This window comes from Falco peregrinus, chromosome 5 (assembly GCF_023634155.1).
Source record: "Falco peregrinus isolate bFalPer1 chromosome 5, bFalPer1.pri, whole genome shotgun sequence".
Taxonomy (NCBI): Eukaryota; Metazoa; Chordata; class Aves; order Falconiformes; family Falconidae; genus Falco; species Falco peregrinus.
Genome location: NC_073725.1, coordinates 20,026,255 through 20,046,154, shown reverse-complemented (window position 1 = coordinate 20,046,154; position 19,900 = coordinate 20,026,255).

The window sequence follows — 19,900 nt, the reverse complement described above, 5'->3', positions numbered from 1 at the left end:
TCAGTTTCTTAAATTCATATTAAGCACTTCTAAGATAATATCAAAGACTGTGGTTTGTTAAATGTTCACCCCTGAAAAAAACCCAAAAGATTAATATTTAAAATGGCAGTAAATTCACTTGAAACCTAATTTCTGACGTTCACTTTCTAAAATTAGAGTCAAGACTTTGATAGCACTGAAAGTAGGAGACAGTCATTTCCACAGAGGATCCTGGGACATCAAGCTTTAATGCTATAATATTCTCTATCTGAAAATTATTTTAGAATATATTTTAGGCCTTTTAAACTACATTTTTGTTATTCTTCAGAAATGTACACAGATCATATTGAAAATAAACAATTCTAAGTTCTATTTACAGATACAGACAATCACAATTTCTTATTAAATTATACAATTCCTTATGTTAATGAACAGATGGTTCTGTCTGCTAAAATATCTGTTGAGAATGGAACTTGTACTGTGTCTTATAAGCCTTTATTTCACACTGCAATAGCATATATTTTAACTTACAAGACACTGAAAACATCTGCAATGCTAAAAAATGGAGAAAGTTCAAATTTTAGTTGCCTTAAAACCATGTTACCAAAAAATTCACCTTGGAGTCCATATTTTACACACTGAGCATTGGCTCACTGAAATAAAAACCTTAGGATAAAAGAAAGACAGGGGAGGTTGGACAGGCTATGGAAATAAGGAACAAGGAAAGAAAGAAGCGAGAAGAAAGATTCCCTTGGAAGTGACACACACTGAAGATCCCAGTTACATTTTTCCTCTCTTCAGGATGTCAAGTTCAAGGGAGTCTTCCAAAAGCACAAACCTTCCAGTGTTGCCAGAGAGTTAGTAAGCAATATATTGACTCCCAGATATGAGTTTTGTCTCACTCACACTGAAACTTACTGTTTATTAAAGGTGATAGGAGGTTTATCTGCCTATATAATAATGGTGGTTTGTTCCACTGCCATCAGGATATGTGCTGAAACCTAACAAAAGGTGGCACTGGAAATATGTCCATTGACTTTAAAGAGATTTGGATCTGTTCCTGAAGTGGTACAGGAAAAAAGGTATTCCTTCTGTCCACCCCTTCTAAAATAAACTGGGAATGCAATTGCACGGTCATGCTGGAAGACAGATACTGTGGTGACAGAGTAGCAGATAACAAATAGGCATCCTTATGCCTTAGCGCTCTAAGCGAGTGTATTACACCCTAACAAACACACACGGAGCAGTATTCTTGCTCACTTGAAAGATTTAATTACTCCTATGTCTCCCATGGCTGGCTCACTGTCCTTTTGCATTACTTGGCGTCAGCATCCTGATGCATCTTTACCCGACAGTTTTACGGTTTGATCTCCTCTTTGCACTGTGCTGCTGTGTTTCTCCACTGACTTTTTCAGCCATTCTTTGTAATTCAGACACTGACAGGAGCCTCAAACACTGACAGCTCTTTTGCAGCACTCGATTTGCCACGCAGGCAGGTGTAATGCTACTGCAGGGTGTCACCCGTGGCTGGTGCACTGGGGACTGGCCTGGAGCATGCCCAGCCCTGAGCTGAGGGTGGGCTGGGAGGGGGTGCAGGACATCTGTAGCAGCCCTCTTTAAGCCACATCCCGATGGCAATATGGCAGAAGTAGGCTTGACCGCAGCATGGGTGCATACTGCTGCTTGTTATTTGTCCAAAACAAGTGAGTCCATAGAGGTATAACTGAAAAAGGTCTGTGAACCTCTTTTCCATCCCCCTGGTCAGTGCAGGTCACAGACTGGGTGACACGTACGCTGCACAGAGTCAAAGGAAAATTTTGTCTGGGTGCTCAAAACCATTCTTTATCTCACCCACGCTACCATAACTTGTCCCCATCTGACGGGAGTGCAGGGGCTGGACAGGCTTCCTGCATTGTGCTCCCAATGTCTCCTGGCTCGGGAAGTGACAACATCTTGAACTAATTTTTTTAAATGGGGGTTGATTTTAAGCTACATATTTTCCAAACCTTTTTTAAAAATGTAAGTCTAATTCTTTTTCTTTTTTTCCTTCTTTTTTTTTCTTCTTTTTTTTTTTTTCTTTTTTTTTTTTTCTTCTCAACCTCTTGGCAGAGGAGAGAATTCTGTGCAGGGCCTTGAACGAGGGACACTTGGGGCAGCCAAAGACATCAGCAACATCAGCCAGCCACCTCTGGAAGGCAGGAGCATCGCCGAGGGCTGGACGTAGGCTCCTCCATCGGCAGAGCCCTCAGCCGCAGACAGGGTCAGTAACCACAGCCCAATCTAGGGCTCTTTCCACAGCAGACAGTTGTCCTTTTCCATGCAGTCAGGTACACTGCTTCTGGGACAAATTTGGGGGTTTTCATAACTGTTGGTGAGGGGGTGGGAGAGAAGCTGCATCCAAATAAAGGACCATCATGTGCTGGGCTGGAGTAGAAAGGTCTCCTGTTAGCCAGGCTGCAGATGCAGGGAGAGGTTTCCTATGTAGTTTCTCCTCCTGGATGTTAGGAGCCATTTGAAGAGTGGTGAAATTAGCAGCCAAGGTTTCTTCTCCCCCAGCTGCCTTCCCACCTTCATGCAGCCACTCGTGGGGCTTCCTTGGCACATCAGGAGTCTGCACGACAGGGAGGAGGGCTTGGCCAGCCCCAGCCACCTTGGGCTTGTTGGCTCACCTTGCATGGAAAATATATGAAGCACCAAATATCATCCACTGAGGCTGTTTTGCCAGCCCCAAGCATTCAAGCGTTAAAAAAAATGCTCCCACATATAATGAGACTGGCTTAAACCCCCCAAAATTGAAGTGTGTGAGTTTGCCAGCAGATGTGCGATTGTTTCTTTGCAACTCATGGTTGGACACTCCTACATGCCAACAGGGACAAAGTTTCCCGGAGGGAGTTTGCTTTCACTAGGCTTGCCTGAGTGTAGTGGGGTGGTGAAGATGCTGCAAGACACCCCATGGTCCCCACCAGTGGGACAAGGTGAGGCCCCACGCCATGGGCAGGGCTATCGCCTATCATGGTGCTTGGGAGGGGGAACCCAGATTCTTTGCATAGATTCAAGCTTTTCTCACTTTGTGAAATTTTCCACCTTCTTCACAGACAGGCTTCTCCGGCTCTAGGCTGGTTTCCATGAAGCTGGATGGGAACAGCTCACAGCAGCAGAATGTTTTATTGCTGCCTTTTGTATTTTGCCCAGACAGCATTCCTCTGTCTGTGTGCCCAGTGTCGATGATTGTAGATTTTTCTTTTGTGCATAGAGCAATTTTATCTTCCTGGAAAGCCAGCTCCAAAGGCTATGACTGACAGGTAGCTGATATTTAAGCAAGGAAGCACTGCCAGGGAGCTGTCATTGCACGGCAAGGTCTGGGTCCTGCCCTGCAGCAGCAGGGCATTTGCCACATGGCTCTCTCAAGCAGCATGAGCAGCTGGGAGTAGGTCCTGACACCCAGCCTAACCTCTGCGGGCTAACAGGCAGGCATTCTGAAGCAGGGAGGAGCTTTTAATCTAGATTGGGTGTTTTATCCAAGGACAGGAAATTCACAAGAGGCATTTGCCGAGAGAGCATATTGGTTATGGCCAGCTTTCCAGTCCCAGTAAAGTTACAGCCCCACTTTTCCACATTAGCCTTGCGTCTGTCCCGTGCCTTAACCCCTTATATTAGGCAAAACTAGGCTGTAGCTAGTTTTAGCACCTTTACTTCTCCAGCAGCTAAGGTAGAAAATAATTGTTTGAAGCAACATAATTATAGTTTCACCCTGTAAGCTACATATTTTTCATAGTGTATGTTGCTGTACACTCAGACAGTTTTTGTCCAGGTCTACCCACAAGCATTGGTCTGTAAAGGTCTGGGCTTTTTAGGGGTGTGGGTAAGTCTGGGGGCTGGGGCATAACCATCCATTGCATTGCATCTAAGGTACTAGGCTCAGGCTTCCTACAATAAAATGTTAACTGTGGTAGCAGAAGATCTCAGAATAAGCTAGGACTTGCATTTAATATCTGGAGATTATGCATAAAAATCAGCTGGTACTATACCAAAATCTTGCTTAAAGTGAGTGTGCACACTGGGGAATTTGAAAGAATTGTACCCAGTCCTTGGTTTAAACTTAAGAACGAAGTGGGGAAAAGGAGCCAAATCAGCAGTTTTGCATTAAGAGGGGAGAAGTTTGTCATGCAAGGCAAGCAGCAATTAGCTCAGCACCGCGCGGCAGGGAGGGCTCAGGCTTTGACTGTTCAAGTGTTTCTAATGAAAGAAGCACTATCGGGCGGTGTGTTTTGGTGCCTAGCTAATCGTTTCACAGCAGACATTTTCATCAATTATTCAACTACGTCAGAGCATCTATCGCCAAGTCTGCCACTGAACTTCATCTAAATCCCCAGAAATCTGTTGGGAAACACTCTCATTGTTACAGGTCTGTGCATCATTACTTGGAACTAGAGCAGACAGGAGCACAGTTTTAAACTTGCTTTTTTGCCATTATAGGATGCAGATGTCCAGCATTGTAGAACACAATTTCTTTCCCCCTTTTTTTTTCTTTTTCTTTTTCTTTTTTTTTTTTTTTAATGAAATGCTTGGGATCTGGTAGCCTCAGCCCTGCAAAAACACTTACAAATTTAGTGCATTTTTAAACACTATGGGGCTGTAGTAATTAGTGGATGCAGCAGTTTTGGCAGGAGACAACACAAATTCTTCATTTCACCAAGTTCAGCCCCTGGCACCTAAAGAACACACAACCCTGCTCCATGCTGTGTAAATACAAATGCTGTGTAAATACAAAGGGCTGAGCAGGGGATGAGGGTTGCAGTGCCTGGGCTGTGGACGGTGGTAATGGGATGATGCCTCCCAATAGTGACAGATCCCACTTCTGCCTCTCCTCCCTGGTTCCAGCAGCAGCAGGATGAATAAGCTGGCTTCTCCAGAGCTTCTGTTCTGCTTCCCTTTATGCTTTTGGGTTTTGCCTGTGTAAAATTGATTTGCATTGATGCAAAAAGGAAAGAAATGTGAAACTGCCGGATTGCCATATGATACCAGTACCTATGAGACAGGTGAGCACCGAAAATATCTTTTAGTTTCATGTAGCCTTTTGACTTCAAAGCACATTGCAAGGTTGATGAATGAGATGCAGCTAAGAATCTCATGCTTGTAAGAGTATATTTTATGTACTTTGAAATACTGATATCAGGCTTAGCAGTGGGATCAGGCCAAGCAAAGAGCTCAGACTCAGTACGTGGACACCTAGAGCTATCAGTAACAGCAGCTAAACACTGGGCACATCACAGATGTGTCTCTCCTGCAGGTATGTTAATCAAGGGGATAAGGGGGTTTCAGGAACCTTGGGACAAATCCAAGGACTTTTGCTCCTGTAGAGGATGACCCAGTGCCCCTGTAAGACCTGTGGCCTGAAATGGTGGACTGTGCATTCAGTAACAAAGGTGGCTGTCAGTGCTTGTCTACAGATTGTGTGGACTGTTTGCCACAGCACTGAAATGGGATATTTAGCATGTCACTGCACCACCTCAGACCCAACACTCAGAAGCTTGTACCCACTCATTGGTTTCCTCTTTCTTTGCATATCCTGCATGGGAACAAAAGGGGATTAAAAAGACATAAGCACTTACATACTGTTTATTTTCCAAAGGCCAAAGTTAATTCTCTGAAAAGATTCCAGTTATAGCTTCAACTGGCTTTGGACCAGTCTCTCAAGGAAAAGATGCAAACTTCGGTTTGCAATCTACTGTACCATCCACTTGAATTAGTTTGGGAAGCTAACTTGTAATTTAGCACTTAAAACATTTTAACCACTGTTACTGAGGAATTTTAAACCTAAGCAGTATAAAAAATCATTACTCATGGACTCCTTCATAAAGTCAGATTTTTAATTTGCATTTAAATTGTCATTTTACCAAACACAATCTTCCTTTCTAGGTGGGACTTCAACTTCAGAAAACTGATAATTTATGTTTGTGTGTCTAGCAGAGGAGTAGAAAGCCTCAATTCAAGTTCATAAAACCTTATGTTAAAGTGAGATTTAAAGACTGAGGTCGTTTTGTTTATACGACAGTTTAGAAAGGGATTTACCTGTCGTTTTTTCAGAGTATTTTCAGATTTGAGAAGTTCATCACTTGACTTATGAATGTCTTTACTTCCTCCTGTCTCACTACAAATAGCTTTTCCTCAGGGTAAAAGTTTGCACAGAAAAAAAATGGTAGAACATTTTTGAGGATTTTAGAAAATTGCACTCATTTAAACTTATTATAATATCATTGTTACAGACATGGTGAATGTTTTCTAGCAAGAACTTTCTCTGAAATGAAAATGAAACCCGCAATACCATAAGCAATTGGAAGAAGAGTTAGCTTCCAGAATCTGTAATGCCTAGATAGCCAAAGCTTTCAGCTGCTTAATGCTGGCTATTGTCATGCTTGCTGCTGACTGAAGGGTTTGAACTAAGTCCTTTCAGAAAACAACTGATTTCTCATTGTATATTGCAAAAAGTGCATCCATGAGAGAACTTTACAGAGTCTTTTCTATAACCTGTGAATTTGAACAAGGTTTCTATTCTAAACCTTCTTCTGGAGCCATTTATCTTCTTTCACCTTATCCCTCTGAAGGGTATGAGAATATTTTATTCAGTCTTCACACATCTGGATATCTTACATGACAGTCATTGACCCATGGGATAGCTGAGGCTGGAAGTGACTGCTGGTGGCCCCCAAGTCTGACGCTGCTCAATGCAGGGCTATCTCCAAAGAGAAGTTAGGTTGCTCAGGACCGTGCCCAGCTGTGTCTTGAGCTTCTCCAAAGAATCCATCTCCAAGGATGGAGCTCTCCCTCTCCAAGTGCTGATCCACTCCCCCAGTGCATTTTTTTCCTCTTATGTCCAACCAGCATTTCCCTTGCTGCAAATCCCAGCTCTTGCCTTCTGGCCTTCCCCATGGCACCTCAGAGAGCCTGGCTCCATCCACTCTCCAGCCAGACCTGAGGAGATGAAGGACAGCAACTATCTTTCCCCTTTGCCTGCTCTGTGTGCCCAGCTCAGACATGTTATCATCACTTTGGTGGGTCTGTGGTATCAATGCCCCCCTTCTCCCGGGTCGCTCTCCATCTCAGGCATCCCAAGGAGCCTCTGGTTCTGGTATGCATCAAAAGTTCCTAGAGCTCAGGATCCTGGGAAGCACCTTCCTCTTCCTGACTCCAAGGGTGTATGGGTACTGAAATGTTGGTCTCTGTCACCCTTGCTGTGTGATCTGCAGAGGCTTCCAAAGTCTGGGCTATCGATTCCTGCTCCTTGGTCCCCTTCACTGTTTCCCCTAAGTGTGTGTAAAGAGGTAGTAAGAAGAACAGAGGAGATGGCAAATTAATTCCAGAAAATCTGAAGAGTTGAAGACTTTTTCGATATGTTCATCAGTATTTTGCAACATTTGCCATTTTCCTTTTGAAACTAAGCTTTCTGATCTTGAAGTGAATTTAGGAATGAAATACTGATCTATTATCAAAGGGAACCCATATTTTTGACACATAGAAGAATGAAGAGGCATCTTCAAAAGATGAAATCTGCAGACGTGGCATGGTCAGCCATATATGTAGAGAGATCTATATTGTAAAATTAAGAGTAATTTATGGTCTCTTATTAGAGTATCTTACTAATACTACCATCCTGGAAACAACTTTGAATAGCACCAGCTACATTTTTGGAAATATCAATAAAAAGCCAGGTCCTCTAACTTCAAATGACATTTTAAAAATATCACACACAAATGCAGTCATCAGAGTTGATCACCTTCAGACCACAGAGGGAAATAGCTTCAATTTACTTGACTTGTTTTCACTGCCATTTAGACTGAGCAACATCCTCTAGAACTGAGATTTCAACTTTTTGTGGCAAATACTCCAATTTCTGATGCAGTGAGGCAGAAAAGTTTGTGGCTTAGACTGGAGAAAGAAATTTACTTCTTTAATGATAATAGCAGTTACAGAAAAAATAATACTGAGGTTGATACACAAGCATTAACTGTTCTGCTTCTCAGCACCTCTATAGATTTTCCTTAATCAACTGAGAGTATTGCCTAATTCAAATCTGTAAAAGCTGCTATTAGCTAATTATTCAAACAATCAAAATTGATTAATAACTTAAAAAACAAACAAATAAACAAACAAAAAAGAACACAGTATAAATCCCAGGAGTATAAAGAACAGAGATGTGGAAAAGGCAGGCAAATTTCTTCAAACATAACTTCAAACATAACTTCAGTGGCTGATGTAAATTTACATTCTGAATTCATAACCAATAATTTAATATGGAAGTATTTTGCTCTAGCTGAAGTGGAGTCTTCACCCACCTCTGAACTAAGTAAAGCACCTGGGTATATAATTAGGGAGACCAAGCATTCTCCTCACATTTATTTTTCACTTCCTCCAACGACCTAAGAAGTTTCCAGACGCAAATTGCCATACTGTACAATACAAGGCAATAAATTCTAGCCTTAATTTTCCTGGCCAGGGTAGATCAGTCATCCCCAGGCAGGCAAGAAATCAAGAACTACTTATCAGCACCTTCAGGCTTATGCTTAGGCTTTCTCTGAATCTTTGTCCTTGTGTTTAAAATAAGCAGTTATATTTTTTAACGAGCACTTAAATCCTTCAGTACAACAGCAATATTTATGCAGCTTTGTGCTGTGGCTACAGATAGTTCTTTACAAATTTGAAATAAAACTTTTGGGTTGTTACCATCCTTTTAAAAGACCTAGGTGGAGAAAGTCCATACTGATATGAAGAATGACACTGGTCCTTGCAGAAAGCGCCCATCCTGCCAGTACCGCAACTATTTCATTAACACACCATTCTGAAGGAAAAGGGAGGTGCTGAGCAGCCCTGACAACATGCACTTTCTAATGACCCCGTGAAGGACTGCTTTTTCCTCTCCTCTGCTGGCCTGTACCCTGGCCACAAAGGGCTGGCAATGATGTGCATGCCCTCAGCCCTCTGGAGATGCCTTCAAGGACTGTACCTGCCAACAGAATTAACAGGAGATTTACTGACTGACGAAATACAAGTTTTTTTGCTGGCCCACTGTGAAGGGAAAAATAGTTGTAGATTAGCTGACAACAAAAGTTAGGTGTAGCTGAATGTCCTTTCCTAAAATCCCTTTCTTTCTTCTGCACTGAAGATAGAGCACTTACTGTAATAATATTATTGCTCCTAAGGGAAACCTAGACAGATATTAGACTGCATCTAAAGGAATAATTGGATAAGAACTAAAAACACCTATTATTTACCAAAAAGCCTCCAACTCAAACCACAACAGAGACAAAGCCACTACATTTCACAAGACCAGTCTGGAGGGATATTCTTGTGCGTCATTTAAAAGGCCATTTACTTTTAAAATACAGGACCCTCTAATGGAATAAATGTTTCACCTCCAGCTCACTTATATAATTTTGGGCATATTAAAATTTTGCCTTCCTTCACGAAGACTTATGACTACTCTTCAAAGTTGTGAGAGAAAATCCAGCAGGACTGTCCGAGTGGATGGCTAATGATAGGGTATCTTTGTTTGTACTGAAAAGACTTTGTTAAGAAAGCTAAAGAATAAAAACTTCAAATGTTGACCTTGCCATCAGCTTCGAAAAGTATTTTTCTTGGAAGAAGTATTTTTAAATTCCTCCCAAATAGCCCTTTGATAATATTTTAACTTTATTTTTACATACTCTTTGAAAACAAACCAGTTTGTTAAATCTTTTTTCTCTGCAAATTTAACAATCATATGAGGTCTTTTGTTGTAACAAAACCAATATTTTAACATGGAGGCATCCAAAACTTCCTGCAAATAAATCACCACATAGTGCAACCTTGAAGAATAGTAATTACAACACTGGCAAAGTTACCTTAAAGGTCAAAGGACCTTACCCCAAGGTAATAGCTCAGTGTGCTCCAATCTTTTACTCTCAAAGCTCTAGAGGAGTAGAAAGATGGGTGGGCAGGGTTAAAGAACTCTAAAAATCCCCAGACTACAGTGCAGAAACTGTTGCTTTTTTTTTTTTTTTTAATTTGACCTCAGTTTTTCTCGTAAGGCCATGCTATGGTAAAGATATAACATTTTATAGTTAGAATTCTGGGGGCTTGTAAAGACAATTTAAGCTGAGAGTGTTACATCTACAAGTGGTAAGCAGACAAGATGGGAACGGTTCCTGTACGTATTTTTAAAATAAAAATATATTTGTCATTTAAAAAAAATAAATATGTTTGAGTTGTTGAATGACTCATATTGGAGCATGACTGTAGGAACTGATGTACTTTTTCCCTCGTTTTTGAAGACATGATGGAAGTTCAAGGGCATTGTAAGCTCAGGCAGGATGTGCTCAATGTCAGTCTTTGAGATTGCAAATTTTCAAGCCACTTAAAAGAAACAAAGGCAAATATAAAGCTTTTACATAAGCATTTCAAAACCACACTTCTTTGTGCTGAAACTGTTTTAAAAAATAAATAATCCATTCTAGAAACTTTGGTTTTGACCAGTCAATAATAAATCAAAGAAACAGCAGTTAAAAAATTAGTGCACAGCCTGAAGTCAGATGCAACAGAATTACTTCAGGAAAGCCAGAAAGCCAAATACCAGTGGATATTTTTCCCTGTCTCCAAAAGAAAACTGTATCATCTATCAGTGAACAAGAATCCAGCTCTGACCGTGAGTTTAAACCGCATGCCACAGGAAGAGACAGAGACCAAGATAAATAATTACAACCCCATTAAAGGCTTTATGAACAAACCCCAATATTACAAAACTCTACTCAGCTTTCAACAGATGAGTGTTTCAGTTTCCAGCATATGGGTGTGATGTACCATGGAAAGATGTAGCTTTGGGTACCAAGCTGTGACCTGCATCCTATGCTGCTTTCCACTTCAGGAAAAGCATCAGGTGTAAGTGAAGTATATTGTAGTAATTCATTCCAAAGCTAAGAGATGAGAAACAAAACCATTCCTCTATACCAGAAACCTGTGATCACCAGTAGCAGTGATGATTGCTGTTTATATATTGTATGATTGACATGGATGTTAACTAACCCCTTAATCATTGCTTTTTCAGGTGATATCACGGTGGAGATTGCTTACTCAGACTGATTGACATGGAAAACTACTCATCACCTTTTGCAAAGTGAAAAATGTAGCAGATAATCTTCCCTCTGAAGAGTTTTGCAGAGTTGTTTTAGCATCTGCCAAATGCCTCCCAACCACCTTACTCTGTATTCCCAAAGCTGGTCTTAGTTTAAGTGTCAATTTGTTGCAATCAATACGTGCAGAGCAAGCACTACAGCCAGGGGATTTATTTGAAAACTTGTTTTTCTTATCTGGACTATCCATTAACACTGTCCAGACATTCACATTGCAATGAATACTTTGAAGTGAAATCTGGAAGATACATCTACACTTGCTTTCACATAAAAAAAACTATCTTCTGTTCCAGACCTGTTGCTGACTTGCTGTGACTACTGCCAAATAGCTTAAACTGATCTTGCGTCCACATTTATTGAATTATTTGTTAATATTCTTCACTAATCTTTATCTTTAAAGAAGGATTCCATGTGCTGTGTATATAAAATATGTTTGATGGGAGGTGGTGGCTGATACTTGAATCTGGAAAAAAAAAATGGGTCTCAGAAATTACTTTGTTTTGCTTAACAGCCAGCCGTACATCCTAGTGTAGTATAGAGAAGACTGTTCAGTAAGATGGTCGTTAACAACACCACTTCACACACAGACACACACACTCCCCCAAAAAAACCACTCAACAACTAGGTTTAGGTATAGAACTAAATGAAATCATAAGAACTACTGTAAAATATTCTAATTCTGGATAAACATAGTGAACACATCAATCAAATGTGCTTCCAAGTATTTCCATTACCGTTTGTTCATCACATTTTTTGGAAAATGGCTCCAGAAGATAGAAGCCTGTTCATTATCCAAAAACTTAAATGTTGTAACAGTTTTCTAGGGATTTGTAGGCCAAGTCAAGATAGAAAGCTGAAGCAGCTCAGGGGCTGAGCAATCCTGGAACCGAACAAGACAAAGGCATATTGTAAGATGTGAAAAACATGGCATCATATATGGAAAAGCTCCTTTATTTTCTGTTTTGTCAAATCCCAAAATTACATCATATCTTTTTAGAAGCAGAGTTGTTTTCTAAACCTAAGCACAGAGTACATGAAAATTCAAGGAGAGTAAGGGATCCTCAAGCATGACATGAAAATCCTTCCCATGGTTTGGCTGCTGTTTACGACAGCTGTCCTTTTTTAGGCTATGTTGACCTAAATGTTCATCTTCATCATTGTGTCACAAAGTCCCTATTGAAACATCTGTTATCCTGGCTACAGAGGCATGATAAATAGTGTTGAGGTCCTGGACATAAACAGTATAGAGTATTACAGCTGTATCGCAGAGATCATGGGATATAGCAATAGATCCCTGCTCTTAGTGGAGGCTGGTGGTATTTGGTAGTGGGTAGGAAAAACTGACACAGGCAATGCTGGAAGCCAAGTTCCAGCCTTGGGTAAAGATCCTACTCTAACAGGCTCAAAACAGAGCAGGCAAAGCCCATCCCAAGGAGCCTCCGCTGACTCATAGGTGTTAGTGGTGTCAAACTTAACTGGGATCAAGGAACAGTTGCAGACATGCAGTGAATCATTCTTCCAGTTTTATTCTAGGCAAAAACTCCCCACTCCCCCAGCCATATTATTAAAGCATAAAACATTTTAAAAACTGCTTTAAACCAACTTCAAGACAAAAACATGTTTCCTCCCTTGACCCTTCTCTTCCCAGTTACTTAAAGAAACTTGTCTCCTTCTATTGTTCTGTCTCTTTCTGTTTCTTTCTATTAGTTTCCACCTATTACCTATTACATGTAAGGATTTCACCTTCAGATACCTACCGAGAAATGTAACATACCCAAGCGAGGCATGAAAATTGTCCCTCAGATATATACTTCTTTCTTTTGAACAGTCCATGTGCACTGGTTGGGAGAGGTGGGTTATTTCAACTGGGATTGCAGTAGAGGATTTGTTGTCTGGTAGTGTTACCGCTATCCAAATAATTAGGAGCAGGCTATCTGCAGATGGTTTTACATGTTCATATAAAAGGATGTTTTTGTGATTCTTCCATTATCTAGAATGTGATTGTTAAAAAGTCTGGAGTTTATACAAAAAAAATTAGGAACAATTATTTAGGCAACTAATTTCCTATTGAGCTCAGCATGAAATTAGGAAACTAAGTACAGTTTGGGACCTCAGAGACCTGGCTGACTCAGGCTTCTCTTGGCTTCCCAAATCTACCATGACAGATTAGGTGAGTGATCTCTGGTTTAGCATCCCATTTGTAAAAAAGACAATATTCTTTGCAAAGTTTTTTTAAATTATTATTTCAAGATAAAAGGAAAAAAAAAAAGTAGTATGTCTTTCATACATCAAGAGCTCCACATAGGAACTGCATTGCACCAAGTTCAAAAAGTTACGTGAAATAGAAGTGTGCCAGATGTGCCTGGAAAACTACATACTTCTGATCATCACATTTCCAGTTTTTGTTGGTCTTACACTCTGACTAATCATTTTCAAACTTCAAGCTGATAAAATAATTTTCATTATGACTTGATGTTACAAGAATAAAGTCGACAGCAATTGTCACGTAACAAGTGAAAATGTTCTCAAGTTCCAAGCACTGAGTGAGGGACCTCAAGGTGTTGTTACTGTCAGCAGCAATGTAAGTTGGGGCAAATGCACAACCAGAATTAGTCACATCACCTTATATTTCTGATCACAGAAACCTGTGAAATAATGTTTATTTCCATTAGCAGTTGTAAATTAATTAAACTCGGTTCTGGCACTATGGCTAACACTGTTTTCTGCTTTCACTGTTCTAAAAGGAAGCAGCGGGAAAAGAAGAGATCACCACAGCACACTGAGGTCTAGGAGATACAGTGTGTAATGGAGCTGAAAGACAGACTTGTCAGCCTCACCCTGTTAATCATCAAAGAGATGGAAAATTTCAACACTCAAATATAGAAGGTTCTGATCATTACAAGAACTGTTATTCAGACAAAAACTTGCTTGATTTTGCTAGTTAAGAAGTGAAGGAGTTTTTCCATCATCTATGCACTTCTTTAACTTGAAAATGAAGCTCTCCTTCTAAGAGACTTCTGAATTTCTTCCTACACAGGCTTACTAAACATCCAGATGTTACCATCTCAGTGGCTGATATTTGACCTCCTTCTCTGAATGGTTTCCCACTTGACATTTCCCCTGTCTTGCGTACCATCTGGTTGCAATGAAAGCATTCCAGGGGTTTTCATGACTTCTCAGCCCAAAAATCTTATGTAAAAACCTGCTTATGCAGCTCTATAAATCCGTTAGATCTTTAGTATCTTGACCACTTCAGCAATACCTTCTCCTGCAGGATTTTATTTGCTGATTTTGCTGAGACTGAAACTAATACAAGTTAGGAAATTTCTTTCATGTATGTTGTTGCAGCCTGCTGTGGTATAAGGGATGAGGAGGACCCTGAGACAATATAATTCTGTGACTAACCTCCACCCCTTTCGTATATTTGAGCAATTTTTGATGACACTCAGACTGGGTTCTGTTTTTTCAGGGCTTTTCATAGGCATTACAGAGGCTAAACTTCAGAGGTATTCCTTGTAAGACCTTGGTAAGTAAATGCTCATAGTAAATTTTCAACTAAGGTGCAATTCCAGTCCTCAGTGAAACATCTCATGTGTATCAAATCATCAAAAGAGTATAAAAAATAACAGGTATTCATAGCACCAGAGTATTTTTAATCTAAAGGTATCAGAGGTGTTATTCTTCACATCAAGGCCTCACAGTCTGTAGGCATTGCCTTTTATCTCAAGGCATTATCAAAAGCTGTTTCACCAGAAGTACTAGACACTGTTACGTACTAGTGCATATTTGCTCTTTCAAGAGTCAGTGTTTCAGTGCATGTCACATATCATGTATCACATAAGCACGGCCCAGAAGCAGTGAGTGTTTGAGGGGCGGCTGCTGCCCCAGGGGCTGCGCTGCCGCTCAGCGAGGCCTGGGCAGGCCGGAGAGCTGGGCAGAGGGACCTCATGGAGCCCAACAGAGGCCCGTGCCGGGTCCTGCGCCAGGGAGGAACAAGCCCCGCACCAGCACGGGCTGGGGCTGACCCGCTGGGGGGCAGCTCTGCGGGGAAGGGCCCGGGGGGGCCGGGGGGCGGCAAGTTGCCCGTGGGCCAGCAGTGTGCCCTGTGGCCAGGAAGGCGGGTGGGACCCTGGGGTGCCTCAGGAGGAGCGTGGCCAGCAGGGCGAGGGAGGGGATCCTGCCCCTCTGCTCGGCCCTGGTGAGGCACGTCTGGGGTGCTGGGCCCAGTGCTGGGCTCCCCGGTTTGAGAGAGACAGGGAACTGCTGGGGAGGGCCCAGCGGAGGCTACGAAGAGATGAGGGGCTGGAGCATCTCCCCTGTGAGGAAGGGCTGAGGGAGCTGGGGCTGTTCAGCCCGGGGAAGGGAAGGCTGGGAGCGGATCTTATCGGTGTCTGCAAATGTCCTAAGGGCGGGTGCCAGGGGGCCGGGGCCGGGCTCTGTTCGGTGGTGCCAGCCACAGGGCAAGGGGCAACGGGCACAAACTGCAGCACAGGCAGTTCCGTCTGAACGTGAGGGAAACCCTCTGTGCCTTGAGGGTGACCGAGCCCTGGCACAGGCTGCCCAGAGAGGCCGTGGGCTCTCCTTCTCTGGAGACATCCAAAACCCGCCTGGACGTGACTCTGCAACCTGCTCTAGGAGAACCTGCCTTAGCAGGGGTTGGACTAGATGGTCTCCAGAGGCCCCTTCTGACCCTGACCATTCTGTGATTCTATGATTCTATATTACTGGGACTTACTCAAAATGTCCCCCTCTCAGTCCTTTCACATCATGAGGCAGCTCTGTCTAACAAAACCTTTAGAAACAGCAGCTCTCCCTCCACTTCTGAAAGTGGTGCCGCAACAAGCTCTAGCTATGGGTACCTGGATCATTTGAACGAAGGATCCACAGGTATGGTTTTGATCCTGCTTTTTTTTTCCCCATAACCCCTAGACTGATGCAGTTGTTAGGAGAGGCCTGAACAGTGCCTGAAAGGAGCTCAAGCGCACTGAACATATCCTATGTGGTGGCAATGCTTGATGACAGCCTCTGAAGTTATCTAAAGGCCTGATATACAGGTAGTTCAGGGCCTTTGTAGCATAGATACCTTTTTCATATGTACTTGGTAACAGAAGCCAACCCAAATTAAGCGTCATACCTCTTTTTTACTGCTTGTTTCTATCTTAAGGTCAAATGCTGCAACCTAAGACATGTGGGATAAATGCTTTCCTTGTTATGTTGCAATGGTGAGAAGAGGGAGACTAAACCAGACACTAATGCAGAAACTTTTTATTGCCACCATTGGATGGTAAGCATTAAACCTTTGCTTTCTGGCAATTGCTTTCAAGTGGTATTGTACAGTCCCATTTCCCCATAGCTGAACTGCTCAGTGTTTCCAGGCAGGCATGAAAAAGAGCTGTGAAGCTGTATAGTTTCTCTGAAGTGGTACAGGCTCATTTTTAAAAGAGCCTTGAGCCCTCATCCATATTTCCCACTTGTTTTACCAGGTCAGTGATTTCCATCTTCAAGGGCTGGATGGTACCTCAGCAGGCTGTCTAGCCCATCTCTGCTGCCCCACGGCTGGGTCAGCTTTACTTGCATCATTCCTGATCAGTGTTTAACCAGTCTGCTTCTAGCAGCCTTCAAAACTGAGCTCACTGCCTCCTCTGACCATTTATCTCATGCTGTGCTTCCCATACTCCTAGGAATGTCCTAGCTGGTGTTTAGCCCACAGTCTTACGCTATAGATGTTGAAATATGATTGTTCCCTTTCTTCATGATTTAAAAACCTGTAACGTCCCTGCTTAGGTGCCCCTTCTTCAGGAGAAACACAAGTAAATTCAATCTTTCTTCAAAGACTGTGTTTTCTAGGTTTCTGCTCTTTGTCACTACTCTTCTCTGGACTTTTTCCAAGTAGTTGTGTCCTTCTTAATGTGCAGTCCCCCCAGCTAAACACAGAGCTTCAGCTGTGGCTGTGCTTTAACACAATGGTTGGGTTTTTCCATCTGTGTATCTTATAGGTCATCTTCTTGTTTATGCAGGTCAGGTTTTGTTTTTCTTGCAGCTCTACAACTTTGTTGATTCACATTCAGCTTGTAACCCCTTTCCTACTGATGTGCTGCCTAGCCAGTTGTTACTCTTCAGTAACCCCACACTTGTCCCTGTTGAAAAGTGTTTTGTTTCATTTTGTTTCTGTAATATTTTTCTAATTTGGCAAGATTTCTGTAAGCTCTAACCTTGCCCTCCTTCCCAGCTTGGTGTCATTTGCAAATTCAGTACAATACTTTATTCTATCATCACGGCACTCATGAAAATGTTGCATAGTATCAGATTAAGCCCCTGTGAAACCCTACTCACTGCATGCCTCTGACTTCACAGATTATATGGTTTTCTAGAATCTTTGCCACCACAGAACATTCGTTTTATCTTGACCATGCTTGCCTAGCTTATTTATGAGTGTTGTATGAAACATGGTTAAGCTATGTGACGTCTACTGCTTTTGCTTTGCCCACAAAGTCTATGACAAAAGGAAATTAAATTGGCTTGACAGACAACTAAGAGCAGAGAAAGGTAACTAATAGCTGTGGTGAACAGTAACCAGTTAGATCTTCTGTAGAATGACTATCTGGACCAGTATTTCATATCAGAAATAAATTTAATTCCCAAAAGTGTACCCTAGCAGTAACAGCGTAACACCAAATTTTAGCTCGGCGGCTGCAGAAGACCACCCTCAGTGGAAGGTCAGCCAGACATAAGGAAGGTTTTGTTGAACACTCACACAGAAGTACAGGGTGGTTATTGCAGCACATCTTAAAGTGGGCCAGGGCTGGCAGTGGGAGAGGAGAGGGTAAGTGCTCTAGCAGTCACATTTTTAACATTTGTGGGTTTTATACGTGTGCATAAGCCAAACTGAAAGCACTTTATGTGTCTTAGATGCTACTAGCTGTTGTGGCACAAACAGGTCACGACACCCCAAACCCCCAAATCCAAGACTTGTTTACCCAATAGCAGATAAGGGCAACACATCTGGTTTTGAAAGGCTTTATTGTTGGGATTTTTCATAAAAAAGAAAGAACCCAGAAACATGACACTTCTTTTCAAATATTTGGTTATAACTGATGCTTAATTGGGCAAGGAAAATGTTCCCAGGGCTTCATTAACCACAAGCCAAATTAAAAAATAAAGAGACTGCATTCCTTGTTTTGATGGAGTACTCTGCATTTGAAGCTATGAGTGTTTCCTCACTCACTCACGTTACAGGCATCCATTATAACACATCTCCAGAATACAGAAAAATGAATTTGTTTTGCCCTATATCAATTAGCAGCCTTCTTAAATTCACCTTTCCTATGGATCACGGGAGCACTAGGATTTTTTGAAGCACCAAGGCCAGGTCCTTTTATTACCACACTTGCCTTTCACAAGCACAGGGTTGCTCCATCTTAAAAATAACCCTGTTGTTTTGCCTCCTGCTGCTCCTATGAATAGGATTTTGCAAGACGTTGCTACTTTAATAGTTAGAAGCCTTCTACTTTCCAGCTTGAATGTATTCATGCCTACTTTATACTCCTTTGCTCTGTTTTGTCACAGAGCACTAGCTCATTTGTGGGGGCCCATATTACTTGTGTCTGTTGGTGCATGCCTCTGTTCTCCTGCTTCCACTTTGGCCCTACTAGGAACTGATACTTGGTGAAGTAAACCAATGGGTAAAGCCACAAGGGTTGTGCTGGGATCTTGCAAGTACTGAATGTAACATTAACTGAGCAATGTCTGAGTCAGTGAAGCAAAGCATTCACCCTAGCACAGATTATCTTTCCCATCAGTGTCAGCCACTTAAGCTCTCTCCCAGAAATTCATCCAGCTTGGTTAAAAATTCTGGGAAAGAAGTTTTCCTCCGTTGCCTGTCCAAGTCCACAGCTCTAAGAGTGGAAAACATAAGGACAAGTTACTTTTAACAGATGGATAAGAGAAGTTGTATTTATATATGTATATATAAATATGTATGTAATAAATATAAATATGTATATTTATATATGTATGCGTGTGTGTATATATATAGTGTGTGTGTATGTATATATATTCTGGCTCTTTTTTCTCACACACAGTGTTCAAGTGCTATGCTACTATCATGACCACGTGTGTTAGCGCCATCCTATGCCTTTCCCATCTTAAATGCACCTCCTTAGGTCAATAGAGAGAATCCATAGGTCTCTGCTATCCTTCCTCAAGACAGCCTTCCCCAGGGCAGTGAACAGTAACGCTAGAGACCAGGGGAAGGCATGACCCAAAGGTAGGGTAAGTCTTTGCATGGGCTCTAACACTGCCCAAGCATTCAGTTGTATGAGGCTCCTCAGGCTGAACTAACCTGACAGGATCATCTGGTGTGGGACCTCAGTGTAGCCTTCTGAGGTGCAGGAGGAAGTTATCAAGAAGAGGTCATCACCTTGGAGGTTTTCAAGGCCCAGGTGGACATAGTCTTGTGCAACATGGTCTGAACTCGGCTCTAATCCTTGGAGCAGAGACCTCCTGAGGTCTCTTTCCTGCCTGAGGGACCCTGTGAGTCTGCACACACAGAAGACACAGACAGGTGATTTAATCCATGACCAGCTCAGTGGCTAACATCCTTCACTCATGCAAATCACCAAGCATCACCTACTAACAAGCCCTGTAACTGACAACTGGAGATGAAGGAAGGTAAATAATCCAACACCGGAAATACAGAAAGCAAGATGAAACAGCCATGGTTACTTCGAAGTAGGTACCAGCATTGGAAAACTTAATCA